Source organism: Camellia sinensis, chromosome 6 (genome assembly GCF_055761805.1).
Source record: "Camellia sinensis isolate YWXY chromosome 6, ASM5576180v1, whole genome shotgun sequence".
NCBI classification, from domain to species: domain Eukaryota; kingdom Viridiplantae; phylum Streptophyta; class Magnoliopsida; order Ericales; family Theaceae; genus Camellia; species Camellia sinensis.
In genome coordinates, this window is record NC_138966.1 from 27,461,348 (window position 1) to 27,470,019 (window position 8,672).

Below are 8,672 nucleotides of genomic sequence, written 5' to 3' on the forward strand. Positions count from 1 at the left end.
CAATATGAATTACTTCTGAACAGAGCAAAGCACACAACTCATCCATAGTTAGAACTTCAGATTTAGCACGTATAGTTGTTTTGAATGCATTGTACTCATCAGGTAGTCCATTAAGAACAAGAAGAATAAGATCTTCATCACAAATAGGAGATGAGGCTAGGGCTAGTTGATCAACAAGATCCTTGATTTCTTGAAGATATCCTTCCATTGATTTTGTTTTCTTGGACACAATACTCAATCTATTTTTGAGCTGATGAATATGAGAACGTGAAAGAGATGTAAACTTCTTTTCGAGTGCAAACCATAAATCCTTACAGTGCTTCAAATGAAGTACGGAAGAGAAAATCGAAGGTGTGAGTGTGGCTGTTATACAACTAAGAAGACATGAATCTGTAAGCTTCTATTTCAGAAATTCAGGATTAGCAACTGTCTGATTTTGTGCATTCAAGATTGTAGCAGATGGACATGCAGATGATCCATCAAGAAATCCAAAAAGCTCAGTAGCTTCAAAGAAATTTTGGATTTGTGTTCGCTAGATAGAATAATTTCCAGACTCAAGCTTCACCGTGATCAACGAAGTTAGATTTGCAACCAGTAGAAGAACATTGGAAGGCAATGAAGCCTTTTCAGATTGGATCGCCATTGTTGCTCGTGAGAGCTCAGACTTGATGCTCTGATACCATGATGAGAAGACAAAACACTACAAGAAATTACATTTTTTGCGACGCAACAAAATATGTTGCTAAAAGGGAAAATTCGTCGGCAAAGAGTTTTGCCGACACACAAAGCTACGTTGGCAACCCGTAGGCAAAAGTGAGTCGGCAAAAGTTTTTGCCGACAAAATTATCATTGCGTTGGTAAAAGTAATGCCTTTAGCGACGAACATAGTCGTCGATAAAAGCCTTCCTCCATCGTCGGCAATTTACCTTGCGTCGGTAAAAGTCATTCAAATATGATAATTGTGTGGCACTTTTCGCGACACAAATTTGCATGGGCAAAAAATATACTTTTAGCGACAAAATATGCGTCGGCAAAAGTAAACTTTTGGCGACACATTTACGTCGGTAAATGTTGTCATTTGCCTACGATTTGTTTGTCGATAAAACTTCACTTTTGGCAACGACAAATTAGCATTGGCAAAATATACACTTTTGGCAACACATTTACGTCGGTAAATATTGCCATTTGCCGACGATTTGTTTGTCGATAAAGGTTTACTTTTGACAACGACAAATTGACATTGGCAAAAAATACACTTCTAGCAACACAATATGAGTGGACAAAAATAAACTTTTGGCGACACATTTACAAACAAACATAATTGAAAATAATTTATATATTTTTATAAGATTTACAGATTTACAAGAGGCATCCCTCAGGCACCACTATTACAAACTAATAACATTGATATGAAATCACCTAAAGTTGATGTGCAAGCAAAAAAAACACTACTGATACTGCTTTTAGAAGCAATGTATAAAACCTAAAAGTGTAAAGTCACTAAAATACCCAAATACATCCAAATTGTGAACCCACATTATAAACAACAGATAACAAAATGAAAACATGAAACTAACAAAGACAGGCAAAACGACATGAAAATCACCCATAAACTTATCCAGCAGATCAACATCTAGTAGCAGCCGCCTCACAGTAACATTGCAACAGCAACAGTTGCCGCCCAGCAAGCATCAGCCACGAGGGTAGCAGTAGACCAGCAGATGCAGCAAACTAACAAGCAACAGCCGTCAGCCATTAGCCACTAGCAAAAAGGAGGATCTGGTAGCAATCTGTATTGATCAATGACAAGTTTAAAACAAAGTCCATTAGCTTTTTTATTGATCTGGAAGCAGTCTTTGTGTGTGTGTGTGTGTGTGTGTGTGTGTGTGTGTGTGTGTGTATTAATAGATATGCAAGTGTAAGTACTGGCCAAAACATAAAGCTTTTACCATCATCCGGTAAAATATAAAATAAAATAAAAACCTTCAATTTCCAACTATATTAAAACAATCAGTCGTAGTAGATCCAATGCATTCTACACTCCAGTGAAAAAAAATGTTGTCCAAGTTACAAATCATTCACTTGCAACAATGGCAATAATTTACACAAGGCAAACTAATTTCAAATTCTCTACTAATATTCAGATAAGGTCTATTTCAATGATTTCTGATATGGAAGGCATATGCATTATCTCTGCGATATGTATAGAGGTTTCAGATTCTCTGTAGTCAGACAACAATATGATGATATTACAATACAAAACTACTAATCATTAACAAGTTCACATCATTCAATAATTTGGCAACAAGAAGAAAACAAATAAAACGATTGCATTCACTAAGAAACATAAACTTAAAAACTATAGGTAAGAGGCAACCATACTGGTGATCAGCTAGTAAAAAGTGGCACCCACAATGAGCTACATCTCAGCCTATCTGTTATCTCTTTGAGTGCTAATGCGAGCAGACATGCCTCCACACCCATGCAAGAGAGAGAGACTGAGACCGATCTTCCTTATAGTCCCCTCAACACAACCAAAGGACACTTTTTGAAGGTACTAGAACTATTCAGTAAGATTCAAGCAGAATGGTCATTTCTGACATCAGATCGTGGTGGTCATTGCTGACAAAGGCAACAGTATGAATAAGGGTCATTGTGATATATTTGTTTCCAACAAAAATGTACATGATGTTCAGTGGGATTCAGGTAGGCAAAGATGATGTCAATACTGCTGCAGTCCTGGTGATGATCATGGTGAATATGGTAGTCCCCCAGTGTTTATTGCCTCTGATTGCCTGCACCAATACGAGTTGGTTACAAATTTATTTTGGGTTGACAACGACAGCAATGAAATTGTTGCATTGACATCATTTTTTACCATTTCTTCCTTCTTATTCATTGAATTTACCCCTCATTTCAGTTTTTCCCTTTTCCTTGTGAGATTCTAATAAAATGAAATGTGCATGGTTAATGCAATACTTTTCAAAAAAACTGTATGATGGAAAGCAGAAAAGAAGAAGATGATAACAAAAATGTTTTCAATATGAGAAAACTAGGATTTCAAGAAATTGAAGGTTTTGAAATGGTCCCCCTAATGCATTCACTTACTCGAAAAACCCAATAAGAGACCAAAAGAAATCAGAGAGACACATAGAAAGAGAGAATTAGTATAAGCATTACTATAGTAGGCTTAAAATGACACGATTTAAGTGCAGAAAACAAACCACATCAATATATTGTAAACTACATACTTCTCAAGCAAATCCTAGCAAACTGGGCACTCACAAAAACCTAAGGAAAAAGGAATCAATTTCCTCTATTGTGCCAAATTCAATGTATTCAAAGAAAAACTGAGATATCTAACCCTTGCTGCAAAAAAGTGGCTTATATGTTTTGGTTTTGGTAGCTGGCTTGGATATCCCTCTGTATTAGTTCTGCTGTGATGGCCTCATATCATTACATCATTATAGGGATTCTAGGAGGTCATCATATGACTTTTTGTTTAACTATATGATACACGATCATACAGTTTTCCGCTGGCAAAGAACATTATATGTATCTTTATAAAATCTCTAAAGACTCTAGTTCAGAATATGAAGAGTCTATTTTATATATAAACTTTGATTTATAAATGAGCTCTATTTTGATACATGTATATGATGATATCCATGTAGATTCTTTTGTGCACTTGGTATGCTATTATCGCTGAGCATTGGCTCACACCATTCCATCTTAAAAGTTTTCAGGTGATGGGAGTTCAGAAAAGATGTCAAGCGTTTATATGTATTTATGTACAAAGCTAAGGAGATCATTTCATTGATCTAGAAAGTAGAAACCAAGATAGAAGACATTGTGCATGCTATGATGTATATATGTATGGCCAATGGGTCCTTCAAATTGATCATGTCATATGTATTGAGGTCTTTGAATTATGGCCACTTATGTACAAAATCTACACCCATTTTGTACACAGCATATAAACGACATTTAAGCATTTGCTCTGATGGGTTTATGGTACCACTACGATTACACAAGTTTTATTCCAACATGCTTTCGGTTGGTCCTTGAAATTGATTGTCAGGTCATATGTATTGATGTCTTTGAATTATGGCCAATTATGTACAAAATGTACACCCACTTTGTAAATAGCACATGAATGATATTCTGACGTAAGCACATGCTCTAATGGGTTTATGGTATCACTAGGATTACGCAGGTTCTATTACAGCATGCTTTCGCTAAAGAGAAATTTTCAAATGAATCATATATTTCCAAATGCACATTTCACTTGATATAAGTAGGCCTTTGGTAGCTCATGGCTATCTACTGGTCAAATCCCTTATCCGATGACGGTGCAGTTTGCGTCATGAGTGTCACACATAATGCCTCCAATTCAGTATTGAATAAGCTTTAAATCACTTCCAGTGACTACTGTAGCTCTTTGGTATTGTGTGATGAAATTTAGTAGTACATGCAATGCCTAAAGGATTATATAGAGTTTCTTCTTCCCTTTTTTTTTTTTATTCTAATTTTTTTACTCTTTCAAGTCATTAAGAGCCATAACCAAACCTTATTATGCCTCTACCAAGATCCAAACTTCATTTAACAAACCTAAATAATCTAAAACTAGCCAGGATACTGTTAACAGAACCCAGAACAGCCCTAAAATTTACCTTGCTTCTTTAGACTTCAAAATCCTAATTCCTTTGTTACATCCGTTATAAACCCTAAAACCCTACAGGCCTAAAATCCCATCAATCATGTTGTCCTACATCAAAAAAAAAATAGTGAAGATAGCAATAATTTAAATTCAATTCAATACTGCTCTAAGAGAAAAAGAACTATGATAATTAACAGATGGATAACAGTCATTTGATCCAAATTAAAATATCTTGTACCATGAGAAAATAGATCACTGACTACAGCATAACAGTGATATGAAGCTTACAATTTTTCATCAAAATGTTCATCATATTCAGCATATTTCAGAAATTTTATATAAATCGAACACTTCATCTATAACCAGAAGTTTCTGGACAAAAATTTGCTCACCTGCTCCATGTACTTCCACATGACATTCAAAGCGAGGAGATTTCTTCCCATGAATTCCTAAATAAACAAATGTACATAAAATATGTGAAATGGAAAAACATGGTCTCAAAATGACTTCAAGGGATCAGAATAATAAATAGAAGATGACAAAGCAAAAAATCGAGTCACCTTGACATCAACTAAGCCACAATTGACACATTAATCAATATGTAACTCTGAAAAACTTTAAACAACATTCAAGAACCTCCAAACGACAGAAGTTCCAGAATTTCACCAAAAAATTTTACAAAAGAGAGAATGGTGCATAGTAGTGAAGCTCTTAATGATAGAATATGAAGGATAAAACTGATTTCGTTCCCAGAAAAAAGATTCCTAAACCAAACCAAAACCATTAAATAAGTGAAATCATTAATGATGTTCCCCAGACCCTATTATTCAAACTGGCTTTGAGAATTGACAAAACTGTGTAATCATTTGTCAGTTGTAACAATTTGTGTTATTATAAAAATCTAACCATTTGATCAAAATCAATCAAAACAATAGATAATATCAACCTACGTAGAATATTTATACACTTTTCTTGGTTGTTTGAAACTTATACATTTGGCTGCAAGCTATTGATGACACTTTCAACAAGAACAAAATTATTCATTTGGTTATAGCAAGGGCTACACTGAATTAAATTACCAGCATTTTGATTTTCGCTAGAATATTGTTAATAGACTGCTTTAATGATCAACCTGATATGTATTTAAAATATTTTAGAATGGATTCATAATCTTGCCAAAGGGAGAACTTGAGATTCAAGAACATACGAAGTGGTAAAAGCATATTAAAAATAAAATTTAAACTGCATGCTTCTGTAGAACATTAGGGGTCTGTTTTCAAGTGTGAACAAGAGTCTAAAGGACACTATGTATCAAGTGTAGGCCATTAATATAGTGGCCTCAATTTTCAGAAAAAATGGAATGCATTGATTGCTGGTCATCTTCAAATGGGGGCACTGAATGTTTGATTATTTCAGTTACAACTCTCTTGTTAATTTTGTTTTCATGGCATTGACATGTTGGTGGGAAAGCTTTGGTCCACCACTACAAATTTTGATGTTCATAAAAAAAATTTCCTTCCAAGTCCATTTGTGATGATACAGCCAACGCAATGGTTGTGCACGTGTTATAAGTGAGGTTGTCAAGAAATTGGGTTATATTGGTGGACAATCATAATTTTCATAGTTGAAGCTTCAGAATGATGAATGAGTTCTTTCCCCCCCCCCCAAAAAAAAAAATTACTACACTAATCAATGTAAAAAGCCCAATGCCTGAGAATATTCATCGATTATTTCATTACTTGTCAACTAAAATATATAAAAAAAAATAAAATAAAATTTTAGCAAATGTAAAAATACCAAATCTGTAAGAGCCATGAAAGATTGGAATCAGAATTCTGAGAGAACCAAACACAGAGAAAAGAGGGGAAAAGTTAGAGAGAAGAGGATTTTACAAGAGGGACGATTTCAGAGAGAGAAAATAGGGTTTCAGGAGAGGGAGGGTTTCAAAAATAATCAATTGAGAGAGGAATACCTTCAGATTTTCTGATTGTTCTTCAAATTCTTTTCTCTTTCTTTGTTGGATTAGGGTTTTAGGTAGAGTGAAATTACCCACAGCCACTCTAATCACACAGCCAACTACACCGAATGCGAGAGTGAAAGCGAGAGAGAGCCGAAACAAGGGTTTTAGGAACAAGGAAGAGAAGAGAGAAGAGATGAGAAGAGTGCCTTACCGTCGAATTAGTCTTGCCGCCGAAAAGATGAGAGTACCATTTGCCTCTCACAGCAAGATCCTCTCTTTGTTTCGTGTACGTCGACACAGCATATGGCTTTGAAGAACCTCCAAAGGGCTTCGAGACTACCGTGTTTGCCTCTCAATCTCCACCGATTCAATTGATAGTAGAACTTTGAAGAACAAGGGTTTGAAGAACCCTTTCCCCTTCCAACCAATTCACTGTCTTTCTTCTCCCTCTGTTTCTTCTATGTTACTTATGATTAGAACCCACTATCAGCGTCGTGTAGGTCGTCGACGTGGTTTGGTGAAAAAATCAATTTTATTGTAGTGTATGACCTAAAAGATAAAATTATATAAAAATAATAAGTATATTTTTTATTTTTTCACCTAAATTTTTTTTTTAATAGTTTTTTAGGAAAAAAAAATTAAACTAATTTATGAAAATAAAACCAAACATAAAACCACAATGAAAAGAATCTGAAAATAAAACCAAACATATTAAAATTGATAATCTAACCACATTCTTTAGAAAAGTTTAAATTAACTCAAATTAGCCATCTCAATTTAAGAGTATGTTTGGTCTTGATGGGTTCATTTTGTGATCTAATTCAATGATCACTTTGATTTTACAATTCAATAACTAAAATATTTAAAACTCTTTCAAAAATTATAATAAAAACACAAATCAACAAATCACCTGTTTCACTAGTAAAACTTTTACCGACGAACAGTGTTATTGTCGCTAAATGTTTAACTCTTTACCCACACCAACTTATCGTCGCCAAAAGTAAGCACACTAATAGCAATGCTTATTGTGTTGGTAAAAAATAAGCCTCGTAGCTAAAACTTTTGAAATTTTGGCGCCAACAAATAATTTTGGCGCTTAAAGAATGTTATGCTTTTTTAGCGACGATAGTAAATTGCGCCGGTAAAGGTCTACTTTTACCAACGAAATTCATCACTGTGTCGCCAAAAATATACTTTTGGCTATGAAAAATTGATGTCGTCGCCAAAAGTCGTTGCCAAAAGTGCAATTTCTTGTAGTGACCAGAGAACAAAGAAAAAAGAACGAGAACAAATATCTATTTTATATTTTGTTCATTATTTAATCTATACAGTCAGGTTTGATATTTATACACAAAAGATATTTAACAGAGATCTAACTAACATCTAACTGAAGGTCTAACTAATATCTAACTGAATCGAAGTTTGTTACAGAGGAATTGATAGGATGTAGCAGCAGCTCTATTGTCTTGTGATGCGTCTGTCTGCAGAACTAGACTCAGCAGCAACTCTATTTTTAGACTGACACTTGGCCTCTGCTTTGGCCTCTGCTGTTGTAGAGCTAGTAGAGTTATCAATTTTGAAGGTCATAAGGGTATCCAACTTTAGGGATCCCAAGTTTTTTTTATTTATACAAATAGCATGTTCTTACTTAAAATGAAATTTTTAATACTATATATTTTTTTAATGGAGTTACAGTGGCTAACACATAGAGGAAAGCAATTCCATAATTAAATGATGATCTTGATTTCGCAACTTATAAATATATATATATATATATATATGAATCTGTCATTGTAATTTTTATTATATATTACTATTCGTATTATCAAGCGATAAAAATTTGAAGATAAATTTAAAATCTTGAATTCGAGTCACTTGAAGTGTTATTAGAGATTTATCTGATTGTTAATTTTAGAGTTCTAAGAATAGTCGACATGCATGTAAACTAGTTAAGACACTCAATTAAAAATATAAAAAAATAAATAAAAATACACTGCTACCCATATATATGTAGTTGCAATACCAATCATAAGTACGTGACACAAATTGAGA

At 34.1% G+C, this 8,672-nt stretch overlaps 1 long non-coding RNA gene across 1 annotated transcript; it reads right to left on the reverse strand.

Annotated features, from left to right (window-relative positions):
* Nucleotides 1-1,318: 1,318 nt before the first annotated feature.
* LOC145792254 (uncharacterized) lies at nucleotides 1,319-7,104 on the reverse strand. The gene is made up of 4 exons (XR_014331642.1): nucleotides 6,832-7,104; nucleotides 6,633-6,736; nucleotides 5,053-5,109; nucleotides 1,319-2,795 (listed from the first exon to the last, which is right to left on the reverse strand). It is a non-coding gene; the product is annotated as an uncharacterized LOC145792254 (long non-coding RNA).
* Nucleotides 7,105-8,672: the final 1,568 nt, after the last annotated feature.